The 16,795-nt window shown below is 34.4% G+C and overlaps 1 long non-coding RNA gene across 1 annotated transcript in view; it reads left to right on the top strand.

Annotated features, from left to right (window-relative positions):
* Nucleotides 1–16,031, top strand: part of LOC135080074 (uncharacterized) — a 43,496-nt gene extending 27,465 nt beyond the window's left edge. The window contains exon 3 of the long non-coding RNA XR_010258943.1: nt 15,900–16,031. This is a non-coding gene — a long non-coding RNA (uncharacterized LOC135080074). The remainder of the gene's footprint in view (nt 1–15,899) is intronic.
* Nucleotides 16,032–16,795: the final 764 nt, after the last annotated feature.

Here is a 16,795-nt window from a genome sequence, read left to right as displayed (position 1 = left end):
CAAGACCTTAAGGGTCCGTGCACATTACGTTTTTTCCGTTTCAACGACGCTACGTGTTTTAGGATCATGCGTTTGCACTGCTGCACTGGCGGGCTGCTAAATATCGTTTTAGGGCTCACACCAGTCTATAGTAAGGTCATGTCACTTGCTAGTGGCCAAGACAGTGACGCCACCTGCCGGGCTAGGATGTGCGCCGTGATATACTCTTATCGACGTCAAAATTTATGGGAAAAATCGATAAAATAGCGTGATAACCGCTTTTCGCAGTGCGCATCCTAGGCAGGTGAGGACTGAAGCGGTAGGAGGACTATCTCATTTGCTCTCACTAGGATAGCGCCACTGTAAAGTAAGGTCCTGTCACTCGCCAGTGGTGCCAACTGTTCAGTTTAAAAATGATAGCCCTCTTTAATTTGCTTACATAGTTACATTAATATCAATAACAATCAGTAGGTACACGACGAGTTCTTGAATGAAATACCTGAAAAAACCTGCAAACCGCGGTGTACATGGACCCTATACACGTCTTTTGTCTGTGATTGACAAGTGGTCTTAACAAACAATGGCGTTGCCCTTTACAAGGCGCGTCTCAATTTTAAGGGCAGTAAAAATAACCAGAAGTGGTGATACATAAAATGATAGGAGGAAATATTCAAATGAAAAAAATATTGAACAAAGAAAATTTTCTCAACTTCACAAACTTACCTACTGAGCAATAACTTAATTCAGTACAGCCTGTTGTTTGTTTACCCAGTATGACGCCCGTATTCATTACTATTACTATGAGGTCTCACAGCGCGAATGACACACGAACCAATCACAGAGCATTCCAAACATTACTATGAGGTCTCACAGCGCGAATGACACACGAACCAATCACAGAGCTATATTCAACGCTGTGCGTTCGATTTGCTGCTTTACTTAAGCAACCATCGTTTGTGAATACGGGCGTGAGTCTCTACTCTAAAATGATTGTCTCAAAATCGTCATTATAATTTAGGTACTAGCTTTCCCCGGCTTCGCCCGCGTGGAATTTTGTCTGTCGCAGAAAAACTTTATCGCGCGCGTCCCTGTTTCAAAAACCGGGATAAAACTATCCTATGTCCTTTCCCGGGACTCAAACTATCTCTATGCCAAATTTCATCAAAATCGGTTCAGTGGTTTAGGCGTGAAAGCAAGACAGAGTTATACTTTCGCATTTATAATATTAGTATACAGGGTGTTAGGTAAATGGGTATATGAGCCGACACTAGCCCATGTTAACATGGGCATATAAATGGTATGGTGAAGTCAGAAATTTGATATCATCATTTTTTTTTATATTTCATACAAAATAAATTTTATAAAATCCGATTTGTATGAAAAATAAAATAATTAAAATGAAGATATACATTTTCTGACTTCACCATACCATTTATATGACCATGTTAACATGGCTAGTGTCGGCTCATATACCCATTTACCTAACACCCTGTAGATTAGTATAGATTTTTAACTGGTTTCATAGTGATTAAAGAAAAGCATTAGTAGGTATTCGTGTAACAGTTCAGTAGGTAAATTAAATAAATGAGCATACCTGATGGACTACGCATATCTTTGCGTTTTAAAATGTGGACATTACCTACTTATTTGCTTACAAATGTTGCGTAATTTTTTCAAATTATACACATACGTAGGTATGTAGATTATTTGCGTTTTTTGGGGGAGACTTATGCTCGTTTTCACCATCAATCCCTAATTTTTAAGTGACCCCTATGTAAACAAAATTCATGTTATATGTTACCATAGGGGTCACTTAAAAATTAGGGATTGATGGTGAAAACGGTTGACTGCTGTTAGCTAAACCGATAAATAAGTATTTTTAAAGAGTTAAATTATTACATTTATGTAACGTCCTACTTTTCTGTAGTTTAGCTAAGAGGAACACCTCTTAGCCAGAACAAAATTATCCTCTAGTAAGACTTCTATTTCCGTACCGCGCGGGAATAACTTGACATCTCGACCTGCACTTTTTTTTTTTATTTGCTTAAACGTTTCCTCTACCTTATACCCTTCTGGTATAAAAAACTCAACTCGAAATACCCAAAAATACTTGAAATACAGCTCTTGTTCATAAGTAAATATCTCTAATTTAGGCAATAAATATTTGACATAACGATATATCCAATTAATATTATTCGTACAAACATTTATATTTCGATTTATCAATGTATGTCAGAACATGTATTTGTTAATATCTCGACTTATACATTTATGGATTTTCGTTTTTAATTTGACAAAAACAGTTATCAAGTTATGATCCCCTCTGAGTACTAAACATATCCATGATATGTGCAGTTGTCTAGTTATGCACACTGTCAAGAGTTTGGATATTTGGAGTTATCCAGCTATTACATTCGTATAATCATATTTTTTATGTGACATTAGCAGTTTTTAAAATATAACATTGTCAGGATTTCGAGTGTCTTTAAATATTTTTTACTTAGCAACCCCTGAAAATATATTTTTAATATATTTAAGCGTTAATTATTACTTTTATTACTATTTTCAATAGCTTAAAACTAAATTAACGTTTAAATAGCAAGTTGAAAGTAGAAGGATAAGTTTAGTCAATAGGTAGGTACTATCTACTAATGTTTTTTCATAACAGACTAAGATTTCGTTTGACAACCGAATATAAGTAAAAAATCTAATAATAAACTTTTAGGTCAACTTTAAGTTCCGGATATATTTTATAGTCTATTGACGTCAATGACATTAATTAGGAATAATGATGAGGTAAGTAGTCGATACGCCAGATCTCGTCCATTTAGTGAGTTGGTAGATTTGAGGAATAAAAATAATATACAATTTTTCGTAATCATTTTGAATGAAAAATTGTTGTCATTATGCTCCCTTTAGTCTTTATAAGTATAGTATTAAACTTGCTCTAAACCATTAGAAGTTTTAATATCTTTGTAATATTAATATAATATAGAAAAAATGCATTCAAAATCACTAATGATTAATAACAGCATGGAAATAAAAAAATATAGATAAAATCTTACTAATTGGTATTCAAAATATTTAGGTATCACACTTAATAATTATAAACATACATTTATATTTTAGTTTTTTTTTTTTTTTAATTTCAATAGTATGGCTCAATTCACAATATGGTCTCCTCTCTAGGCACAGTTTGCTTTTTAATATTATTTACAACATCTGTATTTAAAAAATTGTCGTGATAATGTGGACGCAAATTGGCTATCACAAAGGGTAAGCTACATTTGGAGCGTGTATTAGCGTCCAGGAAAAGGCCTAAGTACTGAAAAAAATCTTTGTGTTCGATACGTCATGTAAATAACGTTTTAAATAATATACAACATGCATTGTTTTCTATATTTTAATATCTTAGACCCAGTTAGACCAGACCGCGATCACTTCTGACGCAAAGTGGAAATTTCACTGTAGTAAATTCGCATCCACCTTATTTTAAGTGTCATTTAATAAAGTACAATCACCGATATCATTATCCGTATTGTATGGTTCATGGTTAAGGCTTAGAGACTGCGGTAAGTCCCAAACTAGACCTAAATATATTAAAAACTTACCTTGAAACGTGCACCTGCTCACGTGGGATTTATTTTTGGCAAAAACGGTAGCATGCTATAAGATTTTTTTAATGTGGGTTTACCTGTCATACATTCAGGGAATCATAGCAATCGCTTACGTTCTAGAGTGATCCATCATTTGGACGTGAACTGGACGGTGTACGCGAAAGGGCGTGTCGACCTTACGCAAAAATATATCCAGTTAATTTTAATTATTTTAAGCTTAATGGTAAGCCTAAAATAATTAAAATTAATTGTGCTTGTTATGAAGCATGGCTTTTGTTCTTTTATTTCTTCTTTTTTTTTAATTTTAAGTAAACGTACAATTATCTCATCAAAAGCAATCATAATCTGCGATTATATTTGATTTTTCTAATAAATTTGTTACTATTTCATTGCAAAAGTGATAAAAATATGTTCTATTTTTACGTTTTGTTTTTTTACTTAAACTTCATTCAAAATAATTAACTTAAATCCAATTTTTACACCTTAAATGTTTGTTTTTCTTTGGTGAATAACTTGACAAGTCGTCGGTACACAACTTGACAAGTCTTTTTTTTAATAGATTAAGAAGATAATTTAAACAAATTCTTACGCCAATCGAAAGATACGCATCAAATTAGCTTATTTCAATCATAAAAATATCAATTATCATTAATTCCGATTTACCAGAGAACTCTAAACTTTAAAATCGCTCCCCTGAAAAGTACGCAAAAATGACATGTCAAGTTATTCCCGCGCGGTACGGATTTATTGCAAGCTTTTTTTTTACTTTTTATAATACTTAGAATATAACCAACAGTCCTCAAAGTTAGCTTTATGCAAAATAGAACTAGACAAAAATGCCACGTCTTCTCAGCGAGCTCCCGACTTTGCTAGGTTTCCGATCAGCCACGTAAAGCGCCGAATAAGGGAAATAAACCAACGCCAAGTGAATGATCGTTACATCAATGCTAACACTGGTGCTCTCACCCGCAACTGGCTCCCAAACTTGGACAGCATCAACCAACTCTTCGCTCAGGCGGAGCACTCCTTCCACCTGACACAAATTCTTACCGGTCACGGCTATCACCGACAATACTTACATCGGTTGAAGATAGTCGAGACCGATAAGTGCAATTGCGACACAAATGCTGTTCAGGATATACTTCACCTACTCAAAGAATGTCCACGTTTTGCCCGGCAAAGAGTACAGCACATGGCTATATGCCAATACCTTAAAGTTAACCTCTTTGAAATATCGGACCTGATAAAGAGGGAAAGCGCCATCCAATCATTCATCCAATTATGTAAATATATTGTAAATAATTTAAAAGAATACAATAGTACGTAAGTTAAATTTTGTGCAATAAATGTAAGTGTACATAAAGTATATATGATAGGTATTTAAAATTATGTATATATTAAAACAAAATAAAAAGAAAAAAAAAACAATAAAAGGAAAAAAAAAAAAGTAAAAAAAATAATAAGAATAAGAATAAGAATAATTTATTACTTAATAAAACTTAGCCTAGATACATTTGAATTCACTTACTTAAATTAAGGTTAGTGTGCGAAGGTAAAATTATTAATACCTAAACTAAGCAAAATTGTTTGCCTGTGTCTTAGGTATTTTATTAAAAGTAGGTTAGTGCATACTAAACATTATCACAATAACAGTGTGTAACTAAATATAAATACATTTCTATTCTTAACTACTAAGCATTATTTTTACCTTGATCTAAATTAAGTTACAATCTGTAATAGGTTTTCTGTTTCGTCATAGGTTTTATTTTTTAGCCAATCTTGTATGATTTTTTTGCATGCGACTTTATTCATAGGGTAAATACATAGAGACTGGTTTATTCTATTGTACAATAAGCTACCTAGATAACAGAAGAATTTCATCGTATGTGATCTTCTGATTTTTTAATAATAGAATAATATACCTAAAAGAAAAGAACTGCTGTAAAATGCTAAGTTCATTTGTAAATTTAAAACCTTGTACATAAATAAAAATAAACGTCTATAAAGTATGGAGACTACAAGTTTGCTCGTAGACATTAGCGAGAAACTACCACCACTTGCTCTAAAAAGAATACATTATTGATTTCATACTCAACAAATGGTTTTGTCTGAAACCGAACTCCGGCAATTTCAGCCGGAGATTAAAAAAAAAAAAAAAAACTACAGCTGTTTACAGTAAACGTAGGTACCTAATTATTTTCCATCTTTTGAGCAAGCTTCACCCCATGAGTAAGTATTCAAAGCGCGTGCCGCGGCGTGCAACTTTAGCGCCAAAAACTTGTCGCTGTCGTCCGCGGCTCACTCCGAGGCGTATATTTTTGTCATTTACCAAACTTCCACAATAAAATCTAGTTTGACGGGGCGTTAAAGTTGCCAGGCTGTTATGAAGAGCTGGCGAAAGAAATTTTCTTGTGCATTACGACTTTATAACTACTTTTTCTTCTTCTTCGCTGATTTTTTGGTACGTTTCGCTTGAAATGCATTAAATCAACACTTGCAAAACTTTCATTTCGTGTGTAATTTTTAAAAGAGAACTGTATCTGAATTGTAAATAAAAAACCACTCCTAAGGAGCTTAAGCAGATACTATAAATTAACACCAGCTTTCACAGCTACGACAGCTCTGCTAACAATGTTCGAGTATTTTTTTACCTCATTATCCAGAAATAAGTCTTCCCTTAAATCTAAAAATAAAAGAAGCTGGATTCGTTGATTCCGTTCGTAAATACAGATTTATTTGCAACTTAATTTTCATACTCGCACTTATCTCAATCAGAGTTGATTTCCAGCGTTCACGCCCCATCTGTATTTCTCATCCATTTGCATAAAGCGTTGCTGTTTTTTGCACAGCTATAAAATTGAAACATTCGACGATCGCTATTGCTCATCTGACATTATTTTTATATTTTTAGTTTCTATAAAATTATCAATATAGGTTTGATATTTTCTTACATGATAATTTTAATGTATGGTAATTAGGTACATATGTACTTAGAGAGAAAATTATAGCCCTCACGTCACAACAAACGTGACATACATGACCTTTAAGTACTTATTAAGTAGATAAAGGATGCCATAGTACTTTGCTCGATGAATTTTTGTCTGTTATCCGTATTATTAGTTCGTTAGTTTCAGCCAAATGACGTCCACTGCTGGACAAAGGCCTCCCATATTCCGTATTATTATTCAAATCAAATAATTTATTAAGTACCTACATGCGCCTTTTCTTTGCGCTAATACACGTCCCAAATATCGCTTGCCCTACCACCACTATTAAGTGCATGGTACTTTATTTATCCTACTTAAATCCACCAATTATTTTCAGACTTTTTCAAAATTCATTTCTATTTGCGAAGTCCTTTGCGATTACTCGATAAATCCTAGTCAATACGTCCACTTGCTTGCGCTTTTCAGTGAATTTTGTTTTTCACATTCTGTATGAACTGAAAGGCATTTCGAATAGTTTTATTCCACAACCGTTACATGTTCAGTTTTGTTTCCATTTAATGGTGGAAAGCTCGATGAATCGACTCTATAGAAAAAAGTGCATCGATGGATGACCGCGGGTGATGCATTAGTATATTAAACGGGTCTCAATGGAACTTCTTCTGCTTCGATTCTTTTGCCATAACTGAATGAAAGAGTTTCTATTTCAGGCTAGGCTTTCAATGGTGGTTTTTATTTTAAACTTTTTGTTAATGTTAATAGGATTGACTTTTGGTCTTCTGTGTGGACACTAGACAGTAACATATGAGGGCATACTGGTGTCAAACTTAACAAACCTCTACAGGCATAAGATATTTACTAAAATAAATTATCGGTCCACACTTACAGGTGGATTTGAGTTTATGCCTACTCAAACCCATGGACCTGAAAAAACTTGACCTATCTGTATTTGTAGAGAACGCGAAACGCTATCAAGTCTATTCAGTCTCGTAAAGATCCAAATATCAATGCCGGTTTATGAAACAAACATAACAAATTAATATGTGAACAATGTCAACATAGCATAAACCATAATAAAGAATTCTCTCTGACTCTGTTTTCCCAAGAAGATTAACTCATTTATGAAATTAGATTCAATGAAAATTGAATATTATCTTGAGTTGTAAGCAGCAACAAGAAACAATTTAATTGTTCAGTGAATCCGATGTCTTTGTCTGAACTATCCAGCCAAGAAAACCACGTTAATTTATATTAGGTAGTACTGCTACTAGCTTTTGCCCGCGGTTTTGTCTGCGTGGATCGGTCTAACATAAAAAGTCTCCTAATATCAAAACTATTCTTTAAAAAAAATAAGTTTCATAGACATAGCTTGGGATAAAATGGGTTACTAAAACAGTGTTTTTCAACCTTTTTCATTACGCGACCCCCCTAGCATGAAAAAAACTTGCGACCCCCCCGACCCTTCGCTATTTTTCATGCCTTTTACGAGATGTTGCAGGGACCGAATTATTCAATCTATACAACATTTATGCATTTGCATCATTACATTTCGGATAAATCTAGCTTTAAAACTTTACTGTTTTTTTTACTGAGGTAGTTTTTACGGCCTCTCGCGACCCCCCTGTAGAGGCTTCGCGACCCCCCAGGGGGTCGCGACCCACAGGTTGAAAAACACTGCCCTAAAAGAATCTTCCGTCTCTTTTTTTTTTACTATGACCTTTTGCATTCTCTACACCGGAATAGACAACTAAAAGTGGTTGGAAAAAGTAACAACTATTGTGTCTCATTTATTTCTTTATTTAAAAAAAAAAACAAATCTAGTAGCATAAAATAAAATACTGTACATACATGTTTAATTATCTAAGCTAACGCTATAAATAACGTGATAATTAGGTAACTTAATTAATTAAATAAAGTTAATTAATAAACAAAGCGATCGTAATGTTTGCATATAATTAAGACGGAATGAACACACACTCGTAACGTATTTGTCAATTTGAAACCTTACAGTTAAAATAATCGTTATAAAGTAATTAAGAGGATTTTCATTGTATGTGATTAAAAATAAATTAAATAATATTCAAATTGGCGGTAATTTGGCACTAGACGAACATTTCAAATGCTGAGATGAATACGCTAGTACAAAATTAAATAATATCATTATTGTCCTAATTTACTTTTAATCCTTTTTTTTTTTTATTTCAACAAAAAAATCATTTTGCAATAATAAATCAGTATTATTTCCCTTAATTTCTCCATCGAGAAAGTGTGATAATCACTAAAAACCAAAAAACGAGTATCTTACAATTAATGAAACATTAAAAGACGATAAAAGTGTTTTGTGGGTTAATTAACAAACATAAACGATAAAGGACTTATCGGAAATTATCAGGAAATTCTGGTTAGTTCACAATAAAATTCCTGATTATTTGTAATAAATAAGTGCTTAAAAGGTAATTTTATTGTGAAAATACTCATAAACTAAGAAAATTGCAAAAAATATGCTTTAATATTACTACACTGTCTACCTATCATCGTCGTAACCTATGCTTTGATTTTAATATTAGTGTATTTTTTCTCGATTATGTTTTACAGAGGTCCTAATTATTACATACATATTATCGAGTTGAGATGAATAATTTATGCAGATGCCTCATTTAAAACCCTTTATAATACTTCCAAAAAAAAGTTGTGAAAAACGGCCCACAGATATTTTTTCACCACAGATTTGAAAGAATACATAATGTGGCCAATTTGGCGCTCTAATAACGCGAAAACGTTATTACAACAATGTTTCGTATTTATTTGGCTAAAAATTAAATAGGTAAATGCAATTTAAAGCCATTTTGATACTTTATTTCACACGTGTGTGTGTGTGTAATTAACAATATATAATTTTATAGCATTTGCCACTCAATAATACAAGCATGCGCAATTTCTTTCTGTTAAAATACCTAGGTAGTTGTAACGTAAATCAAATTCAATTTGACCTTTTTCTATTGTCAAAGTGGAATTTATTTAACACAGATCGTAATGATTTTATGAATGTAGTAAAAGTATTTTAGAATAGAATTGGGTATCTATTTCATTTCTAACTCGGTGAACTTCAGGTGTTAACTGTAACATAAATCTGTAATTCTATTTTTATTCAATGAAATAAGTACATTGTCATTACAACTGAACCACGATTTTAAAACCTTCGAAACAAATATTTTAAGTTAGTACTATAAAGTAGCGCCAAAACTAAATCATTGTCTATAAATTACAATAAAATTGCAATACACTCAATTATTGTACACTGTTATCTGTTTTATTGTTCTACTAGTAGATCCTTCTTATCAATTACAATTGATACTAGAGTCCTTAAATTGACAGAAATAACACAATTAAGTATGTATATTGATTACATAGATTCCACTTTGGGGATTAATACATAATCCTATGATGAACTATTAATGAACTATTAAATAAATAAACAATGCCACACGATACTTCCATTGTCTTTCGGGTTTCTTATTTCACATGTTGGACTTGAAAATTTCACAATAAAACCACAGATAAAACGCATAATTTAACGTAAACTAATATGAGAACATTAGACCTAAGTAAATAATGAATAAAAGGTTCAAACTCGTTTGAAGGGATAGAAATAATGCATTTTTTCAACTAACCGAGTAAAAAATTCAGTCTGACTTTTTAAACCGCATTAAGGATTTTTTGAGTAATAAACCTAGAAATAGAACCGTCATATCTGAGGCCGCAGCGATTCCTTCTATGCAAAAAGTATGACACTCGCTTTTTAAACCGGGCGAAAGTTAAACAAAATGGAAATTTGATAGCATGTGGCCCGGCCGTTATGCCTTGCTGTGAGGTAAAGTCCGGGCTTTCCCGGATATCCGGGTCCGCCTCTTTGTCTTGTATCCGGGCATAAAATCCGGCACTTTCAAATCGTATTCAACAATCAAGATTGCGTTTGGAGTTGAAACTGTACGAAAATATTGTTTTACTAACGAACGGAATAGAGGTGATTCCGTTTTGGGTAAAGGTTGTTTTTTGTATGTTTGTGTATGACAAAACGGTTGTAACGGATGTGATGCTGAGTTTGTCACTATAAATTGTATGGGTGATGATTCGTACAGTTTTTGTACAGTTGAATGCAAAATGGCGCTGCAACAATTAGTTTAACTCTGAACTTATGGTTTTTTTAGTTAGAAGCTACTTGTAGAATTATTCATAAGTGTGTCAAGTTCTTGCTTGTGAAAGTTCAAAAATAAAACAAATTATAATAGTATTATACCGATCCCCAGACTCATTTGCAACCTTTTTAGTAGTAATAACACGTAATTAATTGATATCTCACTTTCTCCAGATATCAGCGTAGAGATCCAGCTAATCGGCCATTTGCATGGCGGTCACGTGCTGTAAGGCTTAGTATACATATACCTTTGTACTATAATATGCCACAATATGGCTACAGGTAAACTATATTACGTTACTCTACTGGACCCGTTAGCATAAGTAAGTAATTACAATACTTGCGAAATAATAACACATTCGTTAATTGTTTGTTGACTGGATACTGTGAAGTTTTCTTTAAGGGGAACGCAGGCTGTTATAGTATGCCACCTACACTTAATTCATAATGTTCGTTTTTGTTTTATTTATGAAAAACAACCATTTATTTGAAGTCTTAGGGCCTCTTTCTCGATCTCCGAGTAAAGTTATTAAGAGATTGATGCCCGTTTTCACCATCAATCCCTAATTTTTAAGTGACCCCTATAAAAACAAAATAAGTAACTGTTATGTGTTACCATAGGGGTCACTTAAAAATTAGGGATTGATGGTGAAAGCGGACATAACACTATTTATTTAGCATGTAGCAAGTTAAAAAAACAAGTAAGTAGTATACGTCAACGTCTTGTTAGTATCATGGTTCCGTTGCTACTGGAGACTAAGCAACGAGTAATCAGAGATGGTGTACAAGGCCCTTAATGTGAAGGAATTTCCTTCGGAATTCTGATTCCAACTCCGAATCAAATCATTTAGTGCTGCAAGTGTGGTCACCGCTTAAGTGATGTATGCGGGGCACACACCCCTCCACTCGATTTACTTCACGCGACACGTATGATGAATGGTGGAGTTTCCTGAAGAATGACTTAGCTGGGGTGTTCGTCTTCAGTCTGGCATATACACAATGCTTGGAAAAGAATGAACGACGGGGTATTGTTAACTTCATAAATAATTAAGAATGTGTCCCTTTAAAACTTGACTGCCGAGACACTACTGACTGAAAATAGACGTAAATGTCCGAGGCTCACCGATGAGTCGCGTGGCATCAGGAATCCGTCACTTTTGTCAGAATGAAATTATTTTTTGATCGTATGTATAAGTGGAAACTGTTCTCTTGTGTCACCCGCACGAAGAAGTTGCAAACATAGGCTTCATAACAGGATGGTTAAAGGAATTTAGGGAAAACTTTTTAGACCTTATTAATAGGCGTATAGAGAAGAATGTGTGTGTAGTTGTTACATCAGCATGTTCATAAAATAACTAACTTTTTTTTTAAATTAACGTCTCTATTCTGACATTGTTTTTCATACCTGATATTATGTCTTGTAGTGCTAACGTCAATAGCTTAATAGTTGTAACTTGTTTACTATATTTAGAGATAAAAATAAAATAAAAACCACTAGTGTTGACGCAAACATATGAGTCAAACAAAGTGCAAATAAATCGATTTTACGAAATGTACAGATTCAAAAGACAAATATTATTATTGTATTTATTGACTATAAATAAAATTAGTATTAATATAAATAAGTACAGGCGACAGCACATTAGACTACCCATTTTTGTTACAAATTCGCATCTATTACGACTGCATAAGACCCCACAGTGTTTACCTTGACGTGCCGTCGTCAGTAAATCACAATATCATGTTTCGTATAAAATAACATGAAACTACTGTCTTCTATTTCTGTTTTTGCAACGTGCAACAAAATATGCCTTTAAAAACGGCAGCTAGCAGAAATGAATATTTCCCCTCTATTTTTAGTGCCTGTCCCGCGAAATAAAAAGCGCAAAAATCTACTCGTGAAATTGACATGTAACATTTACAAACTATGGCCTAACTGCTCTTTTAATTTAAGGTCCTTTGTGTACCCAACTACCATCGTAAAATACTTATTTTATATGACACAACACCTGGAACTAGGGTTGCCAGCAAAACAAAGTTGCAAACAATTATAAAGTCTTATCGAGACATTTTAGTAGACTATAACTCCATTTTGTCATTTAAAATCGATATGTTTAAGAATTTATCGTGGTGCGCATCATAACCCTGTAAGTGACGTGATTAGGCTTTTTGAATGTACATTGTACAACCAATCTTGTCTCTTCCTAAACTGGCTGATCAATCCGACTTTGATATTTTCAGACCTGTCAACCCTATTATTGCGTTTTCCAAAATAGTACGATTTATTAAAAACGAATGTTACAGGCTCTCAGATCAAAAATATAGACATTTCTTTTTATACAATTTCAGACTATTTTGGTGCAAAATCCTAAAAACTAAACTACTTTCCAAAACAAAAAATGTCAGCCTAAAACATCGCATTAACTTTCAGCCGTAATTAACATATCTATCAGTTTCAGGGTTGTGTCACATACCGTTCAACTATGACCCTTAATGTGTGGTAATAACGATTATTATAACTTGGTATCACGCAACAGCACTGCTGCCTCATAGGACGGCAGCTCGGCGTCGGCTCGATCCAGCTTGCAGCTCGCACATGGCTCCCGTGGCAACTCCTGGAAGAAGAACATAATATTTGTTACAGTTAACTCTGAAAGGCAGTAGGAATGTAGTTCCCACCATATTTTGAACCTTATTCGCTTGTCTTAAAGTCCAGAAACAATGAAAAATTGGATTATGTTATTATGATTTTAAAACCCATTTTTAGTTATAACATGTTTTCTCTAGTTTAGTTACTTTTTACTAAAAGTCAGTAAATAATCATCATCATTTACTTTCGTGACAGTTTTCTACTTATGTATGAAAATTAAACTCAAGCTAAAAATCTTAATTCAACAATCGGGGGTTAGTCTCCACTGTGGTACAACGACTCTCTCAATTACCATCTCATTATCATTACTAACCTAAAATCAATTATTTTCCTAAATGTAATCCATAAATCTAGTCTTCTTCTAAATAAAATAAAATAATCAGTTTAGGAAATTAGACATTATAGTAGAAGAAAGATTGATAATAAACTGACCTGTAAGTCTACGCTTTCCTTAAAGTTCGAAGGTCCTTCCACGTCGACGACGGTGTCGTACGCCGGCGGAGGGCCCGGCATGTCAGTCTGTACCTGCGAACGAATTACAATACAATAAGCTAGCTGTCATCAGTCCACCTTGTGGGTGGAAGTCCCACGCTACGTTTCCCGGTACGCGGCCTCCACTCCAGAACCTGCTGCCAAATCGGCCGTCAGTTCTGCGTACTATGTGCCCTGCCTATGTTCCGCAGTGGACGTCCTATGGCTGAGATGATGATGGAGTTAGCTGACCATAAGTAGCTGATATTATTAACCAAGAAGTAATTCCTAGGCAAATATATTTGTTACGTAATTCTAAAATTGGATTATAATACAGTCAGCGTCAAATACTCGTAGTTCGTGACACCCAAATGGGCCAGTTGATAACACAAACTTATTCCAATTGTAACAAAGACGCGTTGCGTTTTTATTGGATTTATCTCAAACTATTTGACGCTGACTGTACGTACAAGATGTTTTGTTTACCTGTTCTAAGAGTAGGCGCACACCGTTGATTTTTCGTCGGCCGATAGTTTAGTCGGACAGTTGATCAGTATGGGCATGTATGGGAGTGCGCACACTACGCCGATTCGATTTGGCCGATTCTTCATACAAATTAAAATCGGGCACAACTATCGGCCAACTAAAAATCAACGGTGTGCGCCTACTCTTAACATTACCATTACTTCTTGTTTACCAGGAGAGATTGCTGAATGCTTTGCCAATTTTTCTTAAGACTTTTCAAAATTAAAAATAATTTAACAAATGAATGTGGAGACCATTTTGTATTCTTCATGAATTTTATATTCTTCCTTCGGGAAAAGTAAATGTGCAATCAATTTGGCTAAGGTTTCCTTAATGTAAAGCTGTTAATATTCCCATGAGAAAAGAATATAAAGCATCAGCATTATGAAATTGAATTATTTTCTATCTTGTGGGTTCTAACGAGGTTATATGTTTAAGAAATATAACATCTGCGATGTAACATTTAAGCCGCCATACAAATAAAAAATCCAGTCAATTACTCTGTGTTTCATTTGGGAATCGAATCCAGATTATCTGAGCCAATTGAGTCGATTTCGAACCACGAGGCTTTAAATATCTCGTCATTTCAGACAATAAGACTTTAGCCAAATATCTTATACCTATGTAGAACAAGTTTTTTGATCTTCTTTCTTCATTTTTTATTAAAAACACCCACTTCCAATACAATAAGTAAATTTTACCGTTAGTAAAGTGCAATCAGAAGCAAAACAAATATCGCTCAACCAATTCCACTCCTCAAAATCTCTACCTGTGAATAGAAACTAATTTCTCTGTGAAAACAATACCCGAGGGTAGCAGTGGACCTACAACAATAGCGCAAATGAGCCCCCAGGGGCACATGTGTGGAGAACTGATTACCAGGATTGGACCTCTTACTATGTAAAGTTACGTGGTTTTAATTGCAATATTATCACTACAATCTATAATACGCATTGTTATTAAATTAACTGTGTAAAGACGAAGAGTTCAAGGTTTCTTGAAAAAGACTGTTTACATAATGATTTGCTAATCTTTGGATGTTTTCATACAAACTAATGACTTGACGTACTCGTAACGCAGCGTAGCGTAGCGCGACGTGTTCGAATCGTAGCGCGGTGACTACGACTCGTAGCGTATTGAAGCGTAGCGCGACGACTACGAATCGTAGCGCGGTGACTATGACTCGTAGCGTATTGAATCGTAGCGCGGTGACTATGACTCGTAGCGTATTTAAGCGTAGCGCGACGACTACGTATCGTAGCGCGGTGACTACGACTCGTAGCGTATTGTAGCGTAGCGCGAGGACTACGAATCGTAGCGAACGACCACTCGTAGTGTAGCGCAATGACTACGACTCTAACGTACCGAACTCGTAGCGGGTCGCAACGACTATGATTCGTAACAATGCGAAAGAGCATGCCCGCAGTTTGCAAGGAACTTTTTTTAAGAAAATTTTACTTTTCACGTTTTATCATATAAATAAAACAATAAAATTAATTTTCAATAATTTGTTCCAGATGCTCAAACAACGCAGGCTCTTAGTCCTCAACATTGAAACTGTTAAGGTAAGTTGCGACAAAATAACGCTCTATTTACCATTATGATATTATTATACATTATTTGTTGAATAAATAAAAGCATTTACAAATTGTGTGACTATTTCCTTTATAACCGCTAATCGATTCGCTTAGCTTTCTCAAACATAATTATTTATGTTGTACCCCTATAATGTTATAATGTTCCCTATTTTAGTCTAATTTATCAATAAAGTTAGTGAACATTTCTTGAAAACATACTTTTTGACAACAACATCCTTACGCCCCGTATTCACAAACTTTACTATGAGGTCTCACAGTGCGCGTGGACGCACAGGGCTTACACGAACCAATCACAGAGCTCTATTCGATTTGTTTGTTGTGACTGAGTTTGTTGCCAAATGTTGGTCTCGAAGCGCTGGTAGGGTAAAACGATTATGAGACATGTAGAGGCTCCTTAAGAGCAAAATATTTGACGATTTGTAATAACTATTTAATAGTCTATACAAATAAAGAAATTTTGACTTTGACATTGACTTTGACTTTGCTGCTTCACTTAAGTAAGCATCGTTTGTGAATACGGGCGTTAGGTACACTCTGGCTGCCATTACCGAGGAAAATGGCGTTATTTTTAAACCTGCCCACTCGATCATGATGGATGACGAGACAACAATCGGAATCGGATATAGCGAGTTATTTGTGTGCCGAGTTAATGTTCCCAGTGTTCTTTGATAAACATCGCCGCAGCGGGGTGAGAACAGCCAGCACATTGCGGTTAAATGTTATAATGGTTTATTGCTATATTTTTTTTTTTAGTTGGAAAACCTACACAAAATAGAAACTTAATTGTGAGTCAGAAGTTTTAGCGTAGGTAATCC

This window comes from Ostrinia nubilalis, chromosome 17, assembly GCF_963855985.1.
Source record: "Ostrinia nubilalis chromosome 17, ilOstNubi1.1, whole genome shotgun sequence".
Classification (NCBI taxonomy): domain Eukaryota; kingdom Metazoa; phylum Arthropoda; class Insecta; order Lepidoptera; family Crambidae; genus Ostrinia; species Ostrinia nubilalis.
The sequence above is the reverse complement of the archived record's forward strand: the minus strand, read 5'-3'. Positions and strand labels throughout refer to the sequence as shown.